Genomic DNA, 20,286 nt, shown 5'->3' on the forward strand with positions numbered 1-20,286 from the left:
AGGGGGCGGTTAGGGCCTTTTTTTCCCCTAAAAATGGAACAAGATGAGCGGTTAGTAAAACAGGGTGCGAAATCGGAAGAGATGAGGCTGATATCTATTGCCGTACCGGTCGATAACCAGTTGTTGCATGTTGAAGCTTGTCATACTCGTAGTTGGCACACATGAAGAAGCGCAGCCCATAGGTGTATGAGATGTCCTGCGACTCGCGGAGCTTACAAAGGTCACCACAGAAGCACATTGGTGGTTCGATATCTTCAGGTATGGTAGTCCCCCAATGTTTCTTTAGTGGGCTTGATGGAGCTGAGGAAGACATTGCACTTGAGAGATATGAGAAATGAGTGATGCATCAACGTAAGGAGGTTCGGCTATTCATAATTGGGGGAGGCAGGAGCATTGGATTCGCTCTTAAAGAAAGGAGTGAGTGCAGGGGCGTAGCTAGTGGCAGGAGCATCGGATTCCATCTTGAAGAATGGGAAAGTTGTGTCATTGATCATGGTCAGAGATTTCACATTTATTGGTACCCGTGTTGTCATTTATTGTTTGGAAAAAGTTGGGTAGTGTTGTCACTTCTTGTTTAAAGCCTGCGCAAGGAGGCATGTGTTGTCAAGTCATGGTTAAAGTTTAGTAGTGTGGTCACTTCTTCATTAAACGTGTCTGAATACGAAATGCAGTTACGACATGCTAAGTCGACCATACAAAGTAAACGTGTCTGAATACGAAATGCAGTTACAACATGCTAAGTCGACCATACAAAGTAAACGTGTTTGAATACATAGGAGTACTGCTGCCTCCCTCGTTGCCGTCGCCCGTGCGCCCCATCGTGGTCCCGATGCCGCTGGTTAACCCTCACATGACCCCTAGAGTAGGTGAGGGGGTCGGGTAGATCGATGTGTCTGGTAGACCTAGTAGGGAGCACCGGTGTCGAGGCCTCGTCCTGCATGGGCTGTGTCCGAAGGGGAGCACTGGGTACCTGGGACCGCTGGAGGACGTCGTAGTCATGTGTGCCCCCGAAGAAGTCATGAACGAGGTCGTATGCGGTGTCCGGGCCAGCCTCATCCTCTTGACTAGGGTAGGAGGACTGTGAAGGCTCTGCTGGCGTCCATGTGTACTGGCTAGAGGAGCCTACAAACAAATAATTATGTTAGATACAAATAATGTGGTATTGGAAGTAGTAGTAAAAATTGTATAATTGTACCTATATGGTATGCCGGTGCAGCAGAAAAAGACCAGGCTGTCGTGCCGTAGTATGGCTCAAATGTTGCGGGTGGGGTCGGGCGTGGGGCCGCCGAAGACGGACCGGCCTCGTCACCGAAGTAACCTGAGCACAATATTAACTTAATTTGCTAAAAGTATTAGAAACTAGGATGAAGGGTGCCGCCAGTACCTGAGGGTGGACGCACAGGGCTCGATCTACGAGGCTGCGTCGAGGCTTGTGTAGGTGCACCTAGTGAAAGTTTAATAATCAATGCAGTAGTAAGTAAAGGATATTGTTGAATATTATTCGAAATTAAAATTCATACCAAGTTGCTCCGAGCCTCCATGACGTGGTAAAAGGGGTCATGTGGGTGCCGACACGGATGAACGACGGTGCACGACTGATCGCCGAGACGACTCGACGTGGACACCACTGGACCTGGGAGGCGCCCCTGCTACATCTGTGGTAGATCGGCAGGAGGTCAGTTTTAAGGCGCGCGCTGTCTTGTCGAAAACCCGCTTGATGAAGCTCGCAACATCCGACGCACTGAGGTGCTGCCCTTGCCGGAGGCGGTCCATGGCACCAGCTGCATCCCTATGTACATCATAAATGATATCTGCCTATGGATACGAACAGAAGTAAACAATTACAGTATATGGTTTTGTTCGTTGAGTATGGACTACTGACTTCAAAAAACAACTTACCGCTAATGCAGCGTCCTCGTCCCAATGCACTGGGTATGCCTCCGTTGTCGACGTGATGTGGGGCCGGACACCCTCTGGGGTGTAGGTGACACGTGTGCGTGTACGTGGAACGTACCACCGTAAATACTCGTTGAAGTTCCGCTCGGTGTGGGGATGAGCCTCCTCCACGACATCTTGTAGCGCTTGGGCCAATGTTGCCACGTAAGGGGCTTTACCCAGAGGTTGCCAGCTGGCTGGCCTTTCTGTGTGTACTTGCATTTGAACCACAGTAAATGTAAGTCACAGTAAAACAAAGGTTACAAAAACTATAATTTTGCATATGTACCTGTAGACTTGCATGGGGATGGTACGGATGTGGATGAGAGGGAATGCCTGGTGACGGCCAAACTGCCGCATGACGCGGTGCGGTGAGTACTCTTCGACGTAGATGTCGAAGACAAGCGGTGCCTTCGTGAGCCAGTAATCCTCGTCGCGGGTACACAACAGTGACAAACCCAATCCTGCACGCCCTTGCACGGCCAAGATGTTGTATGGCTCCCATACCACGTCGTCCGGACGTAGCCTATCGAACTGGGTATGAAAATGCTCATAAGCGCTGCGAGGCTGCTCATGCGCCCAGTGTGGCTGCGTGACAAACATCGTTACAAATTGTTAGAGGGAAAAAGAACACGAAGCAAAGTGTTAATATAAAATACGTACCTGACGACGGCACCACATCGAGGCCATAGTAGGCGCGTCCTCATCCGGCTCGCCGTACCATTCCTCGAGGTACGGGGAGCGGTCTACCACCTGTCTGCCTATGGCGAAATGCTCGTATGACCATAGCTGCAGAAGAAGTGGACACCCGGCAAAAGTGGCTAGTGGCTCTTTCTTCATGCACGCGTTGCAGAGCGCCTGATACGGCGCAGCAAGGACAGCGGATGCCCAACTAAACTGCGCTACCTCCTCCCCATCAGCATCCGCTGTCAACCTGGCGTACGGCACAAGCGTCCTCGCAACTAGGTGGCCTTGGCCACTAGTGAACATAAGCCACCCAAACAACGAAAGCAGAAAGGCCTCAAAATGCCTAGAGACCGCGTATGCGTTGGCATAGGGGTGTATGTACGCCGGCTGCAAATATGACTGGTGTAAAAAACGATCATAACTACATACTATAATAGTATTTGATAGGTTATATTGTACCGAACCTGAAACTGTAGGATCCACTTCTTCGTTGGTCCTCGTGCATCGGACAAGAACTCAGGCACGTAGGGGGGGTGCGTCCGCCTTCCACTCCACCGGGCCAAAGCGCTGATGCATGTCGTTGATCCAGTTAGCCTCTATATCGATGACCCCAACCGCAGCTCCCGCGCAAGGAAGGCCTAAGAGGTAGGCTACGTCCTGCAAGGTCGGGGTCATCTCGCCGCACGGGAGATGGAACGTATGTGTCTCCGGCCTCCATCAGTCGACTAGGGCTGCTATCAGCGACCGATCAAAGTAGAAACGACGCGCCGCTACCTCGGGGTTCTCCGTCGATCGGGCCTCGACCAACCGGCAAAGCGGTAGGAGTCCCGCCGCTGCCAACCTATAAGTGTTGCAGTATATCAATAATATAGAATTACATCAGTGATATGGCAAATTCGTATGAAATTATCGAAGTACCTGTGCTTCCATCGCTCGTCTATCGTGAGCAGCTCTATAGGGCCCCGTGGTCGAAACACTCCTAGCTCCGTCTGGTGCTCGGCGGATAAGAAGCTGAGATGCTTCTTGTCCATGGCAGGGTCTAGAAGCTTGGGGGTCACAGGGTCGGACATATCTGCATTTGAAAGACACGTACATTAATGCATTGTTAGATAAAGACAGTAACAATATACTTCGAATGCAAATTAACTATATCACTATATGCAACATTAACGAAGATTAAAATGGTACAAAACGAGCACAACGCACCATAAAACTCACCTAGACAACAGGTGCATCACCAGGTGCATTTTTGGAACAATACTTGTACGTGTCACTGTGCTACTACACCCCGTCGAACGCTACCATGTTGCATATCCAGCAAAGCCTGCAACAATCCTGCATGTCTTTTGTTTCGCTCTCCATGCCTTCGCATAGTTTAGTACTGGAACCTTTGCTCAATAGCACGGATTATTGATTGTGGCTCATACCTTAGGTTGTCCAAATCTCCCCGTACATAACATTTGCAATGAAGGCAGAAGACAGGTTCCGGTGGGCGAACTCTATTTCCTCAATATGACAATTATGTTCCTTAACTATTGAGCACTGCCAGTAGTCTACCTATTTCCCTCTGAATGCGTGCACCCGCCAAGGACATTGCGGTACCAAACACTTCACATCGTACTCCCTTTTACTGGATTTAACAACCTTGAATTACCTCCGAAGAGACAACGACCAGAATTTCACTGCATCAATAACTGCCTCTTTTGTAGGGTACATAGCACCCTGTGACACCTCATTCTCATGGTACTGTCACGGTGTCCGGTCAGCCTCGCTAACCACCAACTTCGAAAATTCATGATCCCTAAACTCTGCAGGAACTGGAGCATTACCCTCCTCGTTAGATGAATCCCCATCGGCAAGGCCTTCCTCCAACTATTCAGCCTCCAAATCCATATCTTCAATGATGCTAGGGATGTGCTCCCCTTCATCAGCTACACCCATTGGTTGCAGCTTTGGAATATTACCAACATCCTCCCTAGACCTGACATTAGCCACCTTTGATTCATCTTCCACTGCCTCACTTGGTCTTGCTACTGCTTCCGCAGAGTTCACCTCAGTTTGATCTTTCAGGTACACCTCAGCTAACAAAACCAGCAGCATGCCACATTCACAACATATATCTATATACTGCCTCCAAGTTGATGTGGCTTCGATGGGAATAAGCTCACCAAAATATCCATGACTAGCACGGCTGAGGACAGCTTTCAACTTCAGCTCATGTTGCTGCGGATCCAGTTGGAAAAACCGCATGAGCCATTTGCACACACCCACAATAGTTCTCTCATTAGCTTTACTAAGACCCTTCATGACATGACGAAATCCAGACAGATCTACACCGTTAGGACCGTACCTAATTTCACCCTCACCATAATATATCTGAAAAATTAATTTATCTGACATCCCTGGAAACACCCGCAAACATAACCAATGTTAAGACAATAAACTATATTTCTAATTATCGGATAAAATAATTTCTAAATGCTACATCCTAGGTTCACAAATTATCATATACTGCTACCTCCTACGTCGCACATTACAACCCCAATATAGTAAAAATAATATACTAAAAATAATATTCTACATTTCACTGCTATCGTACAATTTTCTAAGTAAATTGACAATTTCTAAACCCTAGGTCATACATGTCTAAAACTTATGTCATATACTATTACTGCACTAATTAACAACAACAAAAAGGAAAAAAAGACTTACCCAAAATTAATCTTCAAATCCGCGGCTCAAATACAGCAGGGTTTCATTGAGCTCTCTTCCTCCCCTCTCCTCTCCTCTCTTCTCCTCCCTCTTCTCAACTTTTTCTTTTTTCTGAATAAAATAATATTTTGGGCTATTTTTAACCCCTTTTATAGGAGAGACCGGGTGGGGGGGGGGGGGGCAACCGAGTGCGACGGGCGGGAAGGCCCCTTACCGCCCCCTGAGAGGGTGGTAAGGACCCCTACCCACCCCCTTAGAGGCTGGTAAGGGAGGCGGCTCGGGCGGGCAGACCGTACCTGTCCTCTTATGGGGCGGTTAGGCCTGCCGCCCTCTCAGAGAGCGGTTAGGTGGCCTAACCGCTATCTCAAAGGGCTGCAGCCCTGAGAGGGCTACAGGCGTATAGTTTTGCAATTTTTCCTACAGAAAATCTATTTATTTAAATTTTTAATAAAAAATAAATAAAAAAAACTCATGGTATGGTGTTGCGATAGCACAGTGGGAAGTCCAGTGACGGCGAGGCTACCATGACCTGGCTATGACCTGGGCGGTAGCCTATAGCACTCAAGGGCAATGGTGGCTCAGCAGGGCTCAGTCGACGACCTGGCCTTGAGTGGTTGTTTTTGAGAGGACGACACGTCCCGAGAGGCAAGACCAAGTCAGGTATGACTCGGTCGGTTTCTCTTTTTTTTTTATTTACATTCTACAGTCAAAATTTATTGGACTTACTGTAGATTCACCTGATGTCCAAACATGATATTTAATGAGCTCTACACATCCGCGATCTCTAATCGAGCTACGCATCAAAAAGTAAAATTTTTGCCCACTCTGAACTATGCCCGCTCAATGTTTTATTTCCATAATTTTTTGGGTATTACAATTTTCAATATAAGTTATGATGCAAGTTGGTTAGTACTGACGGTTACTTAAGCCCATCCTTTGCTTTGGATAATTTTCTACAAAGTATACATGTTTACTTGGGGCAATATCAAATTGTGTGTATGCATTTAGGATTTGGAGGCATCTGGAATACAGTGACATGTAGACATCTTGCAGTATAATAATACATGTGGAAGGAAAACCAAAAGATTCTCAATTCTGGTTAGAACTAGTGAAAGTCCAATAACAATTTTTAAAATGGGGCACATTCTAGATACAGCATGGTGCCCAAACTAATTTAAAGAGATTTATGAAATAGATGTTATTCCACTTAGCGAAAAATATCCATCAGTTTACAATATTACGAGATACAAAAATGCACAAGTGACGGAGGTGATGAGCAGAAAATCGCTTAATATATCCTTTCACTGATCTATTATAAGATATAAACTAATAGCGTGGTAGAGACTAGTGAACAAACTAATAAACATATAACTAACTCAATGAAGGGATGACTTCAGATGGAACCTACTGGTGGACAAACGATTCTCCGTCCAATCTATGTACCAACATATGACTAACAAAGCCATATCCTTTCCGAGCAAATTTTTGGGCAACAGAAAATTCTATTGAAGATAAAGATTTTCTATGGTTGTTAGCGAGAGGGGTCACCCTGACCTAAGATAACCTATCAAATTATTATAAAGGAATATCAAGTGCTGCCTTTGTAATTACAATGAAAACATACATTATCTCTTCTTTGATTGTTTGTTCGCTAAATCAGTCTGGTGAGCAGTCAAAGTAGCCATAGATATAAATGCACCAAGAAACATTACACACATGATGGGTAGTTGGCTTAGAGGTGTTGGGAAAAAAAAAAAGAATATCATCTTTGTTGGTGTAACAACTTTATGTTGGGTTGTATGACTATACCGCATTGATCTTATTGCAGAAACAAGAAGTAGGAGGGGTTCTACACAGGACATGCCAATGACAGTAAACCATTATAATGGAAGTTTTCGCGAAAAATAGATGGCGTATTAATAACAAACATTGCAGCGCTTGATGGTGTAATATTTATGTAGCAGTTTATCTTTATGTATTTTCATTTCCAATGATGTTTGCGTATCACACCATCTTGTAATAATGAATCAGGCTTAGTGCACCGCAAGGTGCAGAGACCAGAAAAAATGTTTCTATTATCTAAAAAAAGTATTGTATGGTTCATTGAGTGGATGAGCTAAACATGAATCTCAAGCTTCATGGTAGACCGCTAGCTTACACAAGCATATGCTGGTACAAGAGTAAAAACTACGGGATAAGTATGTGTGATTGCATAACACTTTGCCAGGTTACTTTTTCGAAGGTGAAATTCTTGTCCATCTGCAGATGTATTACCACATATATATATATATATATATATATATATATATATATATATATATATATATATATATATATATATATATATATATATATATATATATATATATATATATAGGAAAACTAGTATGTACTCCTGGGTGTATGTATATATATATATATATAAGCAGGGGCTCAACTGCAGCTGGACATGACAAGTATTCTGGACCCAAAGGACCATGCATCAAACTTGCAAGTTTTAAGACCAAATATTTTTATTTCCTTTTTGAGGATAGTTATTTCATAAGTTGTCTGCCCTCTCACTCCCTAGAGCAGAACAATGAATAAGCTGGCAACTATGTGCACTTGGTGTCCACACCGTCATAGCTTATTTAATTCTCACCTAAATTAAAGCTTGAACTTCTGTAATATGCTTTGTATAATATCTTGAAACAGTTTTGGTTGGCTATGCCTGTACGCAACGGCTCCGTAAAAACAGTTTATCCATGTGGTGTTGAACAATCAATAAGTATAATAATCAAACATCTATTTTAAATGTTTTCAAAAAGTTCTTCTAATTGATAATTACTCAAAACACATTAGCCCTTTCTCGATTTGAAAGATAATGTGTTCAACAGTTCAATATGAATTTTGAAAGAAATGACCTAGACCTTTCAAATAATAAATAGATAGATGGGTTCTGAAAAACCGAGACATGAGCCACTCTCGACCTGGTTATTTATGTATTATATGCAATGAAGTTTGCATAGAGGACTCATGTTACCATTTCTAAAGACAAATCTGCATAATTATACCCCATTATATATATATATATATATATATATATATATTAAAAATATAAAATTCTTGTGATATTAAAATATATCTGACTACAAATATGTTCACATGCATGTGTCAGATTTAAATACTTTGACATGCATTCACTACCACATAATAGGCCATCAGTGCCAGTTTCAAATTGCCATCAGTGGCAATTCTTGAACCAGCATTGATTATTCGGCACTGATATTCAGTGATTATCAGTGCCAGTTTTGGAACCGGTACTGAAAGTGCTATCAGTGCCAGTTCTTCATTGGAACCGGCACTGATAGTCGGTTCCAAAAATGGATGTTCAGAACCCAAGAAAATGATATTTTTTGCAACCAACCAATGACCGAGGCCTGAGCAACCCGACGCGCATATGTCGTCGTCACGTTTTTTTCATGGATGTGCGTTCCATTGGATTCGAGGCCGCGACCTCCTCCCTCACACGTATATTCCTTACCATCTCACCTTGCTCAACATATATTCCTTACCATCTCACCTATCTCTCACTGATAGCATTACGAGATATTTTCCTTTTGATCCCTCCTGCTAAAAGTTTATCATGATTATTTCGGCATCTAAATTACTTCACCGAAAAAGTTGTCTACTACATTGTTATAGATCTCACCGGAAGCTATAATTTTCATATAAAGTTTATCTCCATCTGACACCATATGAAAAAGTTATGAATTTTGAAAAATTGGTTGTCATCAACTATCAGTGCCGGTTCGTGACACGAACCGACACTGATAGTTCCTTCATTATCAGTGCCGGTTCGTAGCTAGAACCGACATATATACGTTTTTAGTGTTGATTTTTGCATAACCGACACTGATAGAACGCTACTTATGATATATTCTGTAGTAGTGATAATCTGCCAAATTTGGAAGTTTGGAGGAGGGGCATGAATAGTTCTTTTTGTGGTAACTAAGTTGGAAGTAGGACGGTGCACTAAGTATTATGCACCAACTAAATCAATTTAAATGCTTCAATTACTACATCAGTGGGGAAAAATGCTCTGATATCTAGGGCTATAAAGCATAGACCCAAGATCGAAGCAAGACACATGTCTATGAAAACCTTGAGTCTTTATGGTTCTCATCGTCGGCTCAACTGAGATAAGTGCTGTCTATCACAGCCAAATTCTCCGTTGAGATAAGTGCTGACCTTAGAACATTTGGTTTTTAATACTATATGGGTTAGTTCTGCATGAGTTTTGAGGTGAGTTTGTAAGGGTGTGAAACTCAGCAAGATTGGGGAACCGAGGACTACTTCTGCATTATATGTCGGTTGTAGACATGTTTGCTTGGGACAGTTGAATATGCAGGGATTCGGAGGCACTGGGAACAACTACATGGCAAGAACCATTCAGCTGACCTTTTTCAAGGAGAGCACAAAAAGGATTGCGTTCTCAGCACACCTAACAGTAATAATTTGGGTGGTTCAGTGGCGGTAGCCTTTGAGCCTCTGACCTTCATTGTCTTTCCAGCTAAACAATCAGACTTGGAGCTCTACTGAAATTTGACTCATAAGGAGTAGAATGAGGAGATCGAGCTTTCTCAGTTGCTCCTAATTTGGCAAAAAAGCTGATCTTTCCAGTGTAAAATCTGCTATTCTTCTTAAATTAACTTTGGTAAGAAAAATTTTAGGAATGATTTTTATATTCAGTTGAGCATAATTCTGCCTGCCACAGTTGCTGGACCGCTGCTCACATTTGTCATAGCCACTTGATGCCAGCACTATTCTCACGATGCTAGAAATATGAGACAAGAATAAAGATTGTCTTTTTTTTTCATTTCCAATCGCCGAGATAGATATGAGGCCTATTAATTTGTGCAGAAAGGCGTGCCGGCCGGCAAATGACGATAATAGTTGGCTCTAGCTAGGAGACACTAAGCTGGTTTGAGCACAGGTGTAATTTGAATATGTTATTATTTAAGCATTTTGGGATTGAAAATTTGAAGTTGAAAATTAGATTTGAAAAAATATAGCACCAAAAGAAGGAACGTTTTTCTAAAAAATGTCTAACGAGAAGGGAAAATAACTATTATCTTCAATATAACAAGGTAGGAACTAGCTCAGTTGATTGAGAGTGTGAATATATACCCTACCCAGACCACCTATGTTTGAGTCTTCTTGGATACGGATTTAATTGCTACTTGTTAAAAACAATGGTTGTGTGCATCATACACTTGTCGTCTTGTTGGTAGTCAAATAACACATTAATTTGACTGAACAAATTATGCATACTATACAGTTTTGTTAAATGAAATGAGAATTATGAGCTGCTACATCCTACTTGTTTTGATTGATTTCCTTAGAAGAATTTCATGCGACTCCTGGCTCAGTAGGACATCGATACTTTTCACCTGATGAATATACAAGTATATATTGAGAACTAAGTAGCTCAGTTGGTTGAGCCCTGAATAGAGTTAGGGGCTGGCCTGCTGAGGTTGGAGCCCCGGTTCTCACATCTTCTCATAAGACTGGGACGTATTCTATTCCCTACGCTCTATATACAACTATATATGTATATTATTAACCAAATTTTTTGTTTTAGGTTGGATATATACCTTAAAACTTCATGATCGACCATCTCAATACCTTAACCAGGTAGTCTTCCGTCCATTTATATAGGCATGACGTGGGGATTGATAGAGCAATGGAAGGCATGTTACGAAGACTGTAGTATGTGTAGTTAAAGAAAGCATGGCCATGGGGTGAACATGCTTGCCTTGTCACGCATCAAACCATCAATCTACCAATTATTGTTCTTCTGATAAATACAAGAGGCAGGTTTCAGGTTCAGAACCGCTAGTAGTATCATTTGTGCTGGTCGGTGTGTGAAACTAAACAAGATGGGGGAACTGAGCAATTTGGTTATATCCTTGTTGCTCCATGGAAATGTTTTCAATAATTACCTATATGTGAGTTGGCATATATGTGCTGAGAATACTATCTCATTTGGCGTACAACATAGGATTCAGAGGCATTGGGAGTATGGAGAGTAGCATTTTGTTGCTGCAAGGTTATGAAGACCAAGGCATAAACAAGAACTCTCATGTCTTTGAGCACATTGTTGTACAAGGTGGTAGTTACCACACCAGGCGGAAGCAAATGCATGGCCTAGCAATAGAGTAATGTTTGCTAGATATCGTATAGTTTGCTTTTTCACAGGCTCAGAACTAATTAATCTTTTTGACTTTGTCAGAACATGAACCTTCGAAGAAAATTGTCAAATATGTTCATTAAGGTCGATTATTGAAAGCACCCAGTGTATATTTTTTTAGATGATTTTAAATACAATCTTCTACAGTAGATCTAGTTTTCTAAGTTTGCCCAAAAATGTACTTCTACCTGTCTATGCAAAGCATTTCATGACAGCAGATACAAATTTATTAATTAATTCGACCTAACCATGGTAGCATAATAGCTATGTTACAAATTTATTAATTAGTTCGGCAAGTAGTTGGACTGTATATTAATCCATAACCAAATGACCTACAGAATCCATGTGCACGTGTTAAATTGTACAGTAGTTTATGGCGGCTTTTGAGCTAGAAATTTACTTGAAGATATAAAGGTCCATCGAGATTTATGTCCCCCTAGCTAAAACAAATAAAGGTTCAGCATGTTGTGCTAAATACTTCTGCTGATGCTTTGACTCTGGCAGTTCTAAGACATAAGTTCACACAACCACTATGCATTACATTAATTTACTTTTTATATATAGCTTTCTTCTTGAAGTAAATTGTTGGGTATATATATACTTGAAATAAACTAGGATACACACATACCCCGAAGCGCTTTAGTGCATCGATCATCGCGATATGGTATGAAATGCTCAATAAACATCTATCCTTGCTCGTGGAGTATCAATGTATAGGCCCAGGAGGCATCGAATATTGCAACATCGCAATATGGATGCTGTTTCACAATGGAATATTGCATTTGGGATTATATCTCTGTAGAGATAATAAGCCACATCCTCTTTGAATTTACCAGTGCCACACCCAAGCGAAACGCCATGCATGCAGAATACATTCCTTCATGTTCAAGCCCTTTATTGGCTCCTGCAGAACGCTGCTTTTACGTACATGGCTCCTTCTCTTTGCATGGACGTGCACTTCACACAGTCTTAACCAATTCCAGTAGCGGAGCCAGAAAAATCAGCGGCAAAGTATTGAAGCAGTTTATTATTAAAAATATGCTCTAATTAATAAAGCAACATTCATATAATAAAATTCGAAAGATATGAAATATGTCCACACTTTGTCTTTGATTTGTGAAATCATCACATTTTTCACCCAATTATTATGACTGCTACCTACCCACCAATATGCTCTGGCAACGCTTTATATGCATGCTTCCAATCACTAAACCCGGTTTGGTTGAAAACATTATAGCCAAGGTCCCAATGTCAGGCATGTGACGGGTTAAGTCGCAGCTCGCTGCATGTAAACGGTGCAACCATGATCTCCAACAATGGACATCGATAAAACCGTGCATTGACAAGGCATAGCACGTACATAACTAAGCTGGCCACACATCTCGCGGTCACGGCAATAGGCGGCGAAGAGTTGTATTTGACCAAATTTATTGAGGAATTTAAAAATTACATAATACATTTGTTGTCGAGTACCACAAAATCATAGTGTCAGGTAGGGCGACGGGACAAGCCACTATTCGCATGTTGCATATGGTCGAATAGCAACCTATGACGGTGATACCAAAAATAGAGGACACTGGAGCCAGACTTAGACCGCGTACCTCACGTTTGCGGCCACATGGTGGCAAGGAGCTACGTTTGACATAATTTATTGGATAGGGATCAAGAATCAAGCAAACTCATGCACAACAATACGCCTAGGGCCTAGGCTAATATGCTTCACGCTCATCATCTTCCTAACCTTCTTTTTTATGTTACATGAGCTGGGAGCGGATGATGCTTAACCTAGCTAGCTTTGCAGAAGTAGCAGTGCCATATGCCCCATGACTCAGGTGTGTAATTTGCTATCTTCGCGGGTTTCAATCCCACAAAAGCCAAAACCGGTAGTGATGATATTTTCTGTAGTAGTGTATATAGCGGCTAGATATAATTGTAGGAGTAGAAACAGCATGCTTAGCGTGGTCGTCTCACTACCCGAGTATCCTGTGTGCCGGAAACACATGGAAAATGGTGAAAAAAAGACTCACATGACATGCTTTCTTAAGCTTTGCAACGCTCGGGGAAAAGCATATGGCTCGGCTTGGGACACAACAGGATCGTTGAGATGACATTTTCCCCTTGACTGTAAGTTGCAATGATCGCCTAGGTAGTCCGATCAATGTTGAAGTGAACTAAAATAACGATAACATGTCCATAATCCTGAAGCTCTTCTCGCTAAAGGCGGCGAGGAGGAAGATCACTCTTGCCTCATTTTTAGTTAGAACATGTTCATCATGCTCAGCTGAAAGCACAACGACTAAGACTGGCAAGAGCATACTGAGTTGCACGTCCCATATCATTCCAGGTGGAGTCACAATCCTTAAAATAATTTGTCAAAAGAATTTTCTTGAGAAAAATCGCACAGTGAGTTCATTACTGGCTGCGGTTGATTCCATAAGGATCGATGCTTAACTTCTTGAAGTGCTACACAGTGGTTTTATTTGATAAAAGTTCTTCTATGTAATGATAAGATTAGTCACCTATATATTGCCTACTATATCTATATTGTACCAGAAAATAAGAGGAGCAACAAAAATGACAGCTACAAACATATAAGCTATGTCAAGAATCAAGTGTGTAGGAAGCTTACGAGACATGGGATGTTGGATAAAATATTGTTCCCTCATACTTAGTATGTGGACATCTAGGAAATAACTCCTTACATGAAAAATATATTTATATAAATATATATTATATAATCATTGCACTAGTGTTCTGTAAAACCCGAAAATACTAAGTTCAAATGTTGACCGCGGGACCCACAAGGAGTGCGAAACTTTGACCTTTTGAACCATTGCTCGGATGGACGATCGGCGATCGTGGATGTGTAGATCTTGTCGAGACGATCCTGTTTTTCTATCAAACATCCTGTTTGCATACTCTGTGGAGCCGTAGCGAACCCAATAAATTTAGATTGTTGGTTGAAAAGAAAAAAAAAAGATAAGTTTCGGTGGGATCGTTCACCACCCCAATCCCCACCCAGAGTGACCCGACCTCCCGACCGGCCGACACCAACCCTAGGCGCAAGCCGACGCCGCCCTGCTGGCCACCGCTCGCCGATGCCGCACCGCTGCCCACCCCCTGCAGCGCCGCCCCACAAGCCACCACTCGCTGCGCCATCCCGCGTTGGCTCCCCGCACCCGGCAACTTGTGCAGTGCTGCCGGCCGCTAGTGGTGCCACCCCGATCGCCGCCGCTCAGCTATCACCGCCTTGGCCTCCACTAGTCAATGCCGCCCTTGTCGCTACCAGCCTCACTCTACAACAAATCTGCTAATCTATGATGAAAACTATATGACAATGCTGTAAAACGTCATTGATTTATGATGTTTTTTTTTCTAGAAAGTGTTATAGTGCTGTAAAACGTCATTGATTTATGATGTTTTTTTCTAGAAAGTGTTATAGGAATTAATTTGGGGTTGTAACCTTGCATTTTAGTGACGAATAGTGGTACAACGGTCACTAAGGCTAAATAAAAATCATCACAGACCAATACACCAAAGTGTTGTGACGAAACAATTTGTCAGAGTTTGGCTAGCACCTATGACAAAGTTCTATTGTCATAAAATTCTAGCATGCATAAAGCAAGCATGGCCCACCAATCAGCCAGCGTCCCACATGTAAGTATGAGGTGAAATGTAGGGAGGCAGAATAGAAAAAAAAACAACCCATCCCAACGTTTGAACTTGGGACCGATCGGATGAGGAGGGTCAGCACTACCACTGAACTACGGATGGAGTTCGGATCCTGGACATCTAAAATTTTACATATACATAAATCTATGGCACACCTGTCAGTTACAAGCTAGAGGAACAAATCTGTTTTTGGGACTTGGCGAGAAAATAGATCGCACCCCTAGCACTGAGATGGCGGTGCACCCCCTAAAAAAAGAGGCGGCGGCAACGACAATGCACTCTAGTGGCGCAGACCAGAGGCGATGGTGCACACCTCGTAGCACAGATTTGTGGCACCCCGTGGTGGTGTGACCAGGCAGAGACAGCAGTGCACCCTAGTGGTGCTGCCTTGCGGTGCAGGCTGGCGCAACAGCCACACCTCCGGGGCAACGCAGTAGCCCTAGAAGGGATTGTCTTCCTCGACAGTGACGTTTGTCCATGCGATCCACCATCCGACTGTAGCAGCTGGTCCAGTTAGTCTTCCAATGAAGGTATGGATGCCCTCGTGTCGGTATTGGTTTCAGTAATATCCCTTGCTTCTCAGTGCCTAGATTTTACTTGAATAATGGTGATATTGTAGATTGTTGCACATGTCTATGCCATTTCAGATAGTGCATTGTTTAATTTGAGTATATTCTAGTAAATAACTGAATTGAGAATGTGTTTGTGGATTTTATGATTTCTTCTGTCATGGAACCATTTTTTTGTTGATTTATGTTGCACGGTACAAAGATTTATAAAGCATGCACAATAATTTTGATTTATTTTGGGCACTGTAATGAGTTGTTAATTTTTCCTTATTGAATGTTTGATAGATGGACATAAGTTGGATAAATGGTAGACAATTTAGCAAGGCACATATTGGTGGGGTCAGCGATTTCATGAAGTTTGTTAAGGAAAGATTTGGTGAGAATAAAGAAATACTTTGTCCATGTCGTATATGTCTAAAGGATTCATCAACCTCAAGGAAATGTGGAGGATCACTTATATATTTATGGGATGGTAAGCACATACAATAGGTGGATCCATCATGGAGAACCATTTAATGCTGGAGTTCATGAAAATGCACACCATCAGGATGAACATAGTAGTGGTCAAGACGATGTTGGTTTCAATGAGGATGAAGACACTGATGATAGAATTCCTGATATGATAGAGGAGATGTACATGGTTGAAGGCCATGGTGGCGGGCAAACAATGTTTTCAAGTGTAATAGAAGAGTTAAAGCGTGAACTTTACCCTGGATGTGCTGGTTTTACTAGATTTTCATTTGTTGAGAAGTTACTTCATATCAAGTCATTCTATCGGATCATCAATGTAGCATTTACTGCACTACTGAAGTTGTTATCCTTAGCATTCCTGGCTTGCTCTCTTCTGGCATCTTACAATGAAGCAAGGAACTTTCTTCATTCCATTGGACTTGGATATGATTCAATCAATGTGTGCACGAATAATTGTGTCTTGTTTTGGAAGGAGTATGCAAAAAATGATGACTGCCCAGTATGTGCTGCATCAAGATGGAAAGATGCAGATGGAAGCAAGCGCATTCCTGAGAAGGTATTGAGACATTTTCCATTGATTCCAAGGTCGAAAAGGATGTTTGCTTCTAAGAAAACAGCAGAGGAGGCACAATGGTACAAGTTGAAGCGACAATCGGTGGAGAGTGAACTTAGCCATCCAGCTGATGGTGAGGCATGGAAAGACTTCGATGGAAAATTTAGGTGGTTTGCGGAAGATGCTAGGAACTTGAGACTTGGCCTTGTGACTGATGGTTTCAATCCATTTGTCAACATGACCTCCTCATACAACATGTGGCCAGTATTTGTTGTAACTTACAACCTGCCACCATGGGAATGTATGGAACAATCCAACTTAATGATGTTCTTACTCATCCCTGGTTCGAGTTCTCCAAAAAAGGGTTTTGATGTGTTCTTGGAGATTCTCATTGAAAAGTTACTTGAGCTTTGGAAAGGTGTCCATACTTATGATGCATTTAGTGGTAGAATGTTTGATCTACATGCTGCAATTATATGGTGCATTAATGATTATCTAGCATTGAGCACATTGCCAGGGTAAGTCACAAAAGGTTATTATGCTTGTGTGCATTGTGACAAAGATCCTTGCTCAAAGAAAATAAGGAACAAGATATGTTATATTAGGCACCGTAGTTTCCTTCTACGGGAACATCCATGGAGAAGAAGGAAAGTTTTTAATTGTCAGAATGAAACACGTGAGAAGCCAGCGGAGTTTAGTACAGAGGAGCTACTGGAGCAACTAGAGAAGGTCAAAGATGTTAGACTAGGAAAGCATCCTGGTGGAAAGAAAAGAAAGCGGGGAGTCAATTACCACTGTTGGAGCCCAAGGGTTTGTTTGTTTGACTTGTCGTATTGGACAAGTTTGCTGCAGCATAATCTTGATGTCATGCACATTGTCATGTCCTAAATTTCATAATCGCATGATTAAGCTTAATCGTGCATCATTAGCGTCATAATTATTTTTGAGGTAAATTATTTTGGCGCACTAGAGCACTTTGTTTGAAATCAGTTGGATGAGAGAAAGAAATTCGGGAGAGAAAAGAATTAAAGTCATAGTTAAAACAGACCTTATTCTCTCTAACATGTGGGACCCACCCGGCCCCACACCTCCTCCACTCCAAAGGGGCAACCCATCTGCTCTCTCTCTCCCCTCCTCACTCTCCCTCACATCCCCACCCGAGCTCCCTGTCCCTCTCACTCCCCTCTCAAGCCCTCTCTCCATTTCTTCCTAAATCCGAGCTCAAGTGAAGGATTGGAGGTATGCATGTGGTGCCATTGCATTCTATAGCTCATAAGCTACTCATCCATCCAATTCATTTTTGTTTTCTCGAAAGATTTGAACCGGATTTGATGTCTTTTGGTATACTTGGTTGAAGCACAAGGAACACTAGAGTTCTTCGATTTTCCTCCATTTCCTCCACTTCCCGATGGTCACCCAACTCCACAAGCATCTTGAGTAAGTCTCTTAGGCTCCCCATGGCAAGAATTTGTGGTTTGGTTGATCGATTTCGAGTTTTAGCAAAGTTCATGAGTTTTTGAGGTTTTGGACCAAAATGAGGATTTAGATGAGATTTGAGTTAGGAATCGAGTTGCTAGGTTGATGAGTGAATTCTAGACTCCATAAACCATCTCAAACATGTTCCTCTTTAGTTGGAAAAGATCGCAATTCGATTTGGCAAAAAAATTTCCCAAAATCAGAGAAGTTCTGGGCAATGCAGAGTATCCGCATAAAAGTGCGGATAGTCTGCACAAATGCGGTGGTTTCGCATAAAAGTGTGGAGGGTCCTCACTTTCTGGGAAAATGGCAATTTGAATTGTATTCAAGATTTTCTTAGGGTTAAGCTACAAAGTTAGTCTAGAACCCTTGGTATGGTATATGCGTAGTAGTATGTAGCATAGATTCAAGTTTGGAGTTAAATCGATCGACGAATCGTCAAAAACTCATTTTCAGCCCAGGTCCGTAGTGTCTAGACAAAAGTCCAAAGGGTCCGCATATGTCCGGAGTATTTGGAGAATTCTCCGGATAGTCCGGAGTTTGCCTGAGTTATGCAATGTCCTGATGTTCCGCATAATTTTGCGGATAGTTCGTATATGTTCGGAGGTTTCAGAGAATTCTCCGGATGTTCCGCACTTTCGGCAACTTTTTAAATTGGTTTGAGTCCCAATTTTGTTCTAGTTCGCATGTTTGCACTTTTAACATGTTTTGCGCATCTTATGGCATGCATTGTTGAATTTCATCCGTACTCATGGCATTGCATGCATTATTCTTTTTAGAGAACGCCGAACCGACGATCCCGGCGAGCGAGGACGATCCGGAGGTACCCCACCTTTGTGAGCCAGTGCATCACGGCAAGCGACTAACATATTTCACCCATGTCAAATTTGGAAGTCTCAATTGATGAATATGCTTTTGTATGTATGCATGTGTCAGGTACCCTTGGGTAGAACCTATGCCGATTGCATCTTTCTACCTTGGTCAATTGTTCAAGTAATTTACTTGTAGCCTAGAGAGGGTGTTATGTCTAGGTGCGAGTACGATATACATGTTTAGCAATGCTTAGGTCTTTCGGTAGAAGTCGAACGACGGTGTTCTCCGTTGTTCGCAAGTATAGGGATTACTATTGATTACAAATACATGCTGATGGTGAGATGGTTGGTGAGTGGTGAGTATGAGACGAGATGTGGGTGGTGTTAGAGGTGTCATCTGCCTCGGTGGAAAGTCCAGGGGGGTAGGTTGGGAGAGGAAACCCGAGCACCATAGACCGCTTGCATCATTTAATGCTGATCGTCGAGGTTGTTGGTCTTAGCACTTACCTTACTCACCACATGCCGATCTAATGGTAAGGCGAGCCAAATACCTTCGCAGTTGTGGCTTTGTGGGCGTGAACATCGATGGTGTGAGTGGGCGGGCTTGTAAGTGGTACTAGTTTTCTCCGGGAGTAATTCTAGTATCGCCGAGCCAAGCGATGCATGCCTCACACGGTTGGGGCTGGTTGGGAAAGGTTGTCACGAGTACCCCCTTGTGTGCACTTTGGTCGGTGGCACAAGCCGAATGGTCCTCGTGTCGTGTGGGTCCAGGAGTATCCCCCTGCAGGGTGTATAAATAGTTTGAACTGCCACACTCTCGGTCATGAGCATGCTATTGTTTCATCTGCACTCGGTCGTATAGTTCTCATTGTGGTTTGTGGATGATGGCATGAGGTTGATGGTTGTGCATGTGATTTGTGGTTCGGGTTTGTGGTGGTGGTATGGACATGGTGGCTATGTGGGACTCAGCCGCCTACCTTCACGCATGCTGAGGATCCACTCGACGCCAACCATTGGCTTCGTACGATCGAGCAGAAGCTCACTCTCCTTCGGTGCGAGGACCACGAGAAGGCGCTCTTCGCCGCCCATCAGCTTCAAGGCCCGACGGACGTATGTGGTCCAACTATTTGGCCATACACCCCGCCAATCATCGGGTGTCTTGGGCGG

The sequence above is a fragment of the Phragmites australis genome, chromosome 22 (genome assembly GCF_958298935.1).
Source record: "Phragmites australis chromosome 22, lpPhrAust1.1, whole genome shotgun sequence".
Classification (NCBI taxonomy): domain Eukaryota; kingdom Viridiplantae; phylum Streptophyta; class Magnoliopsida; order Poales; family Poaceae; genus Phragmites; species Phragmites australis.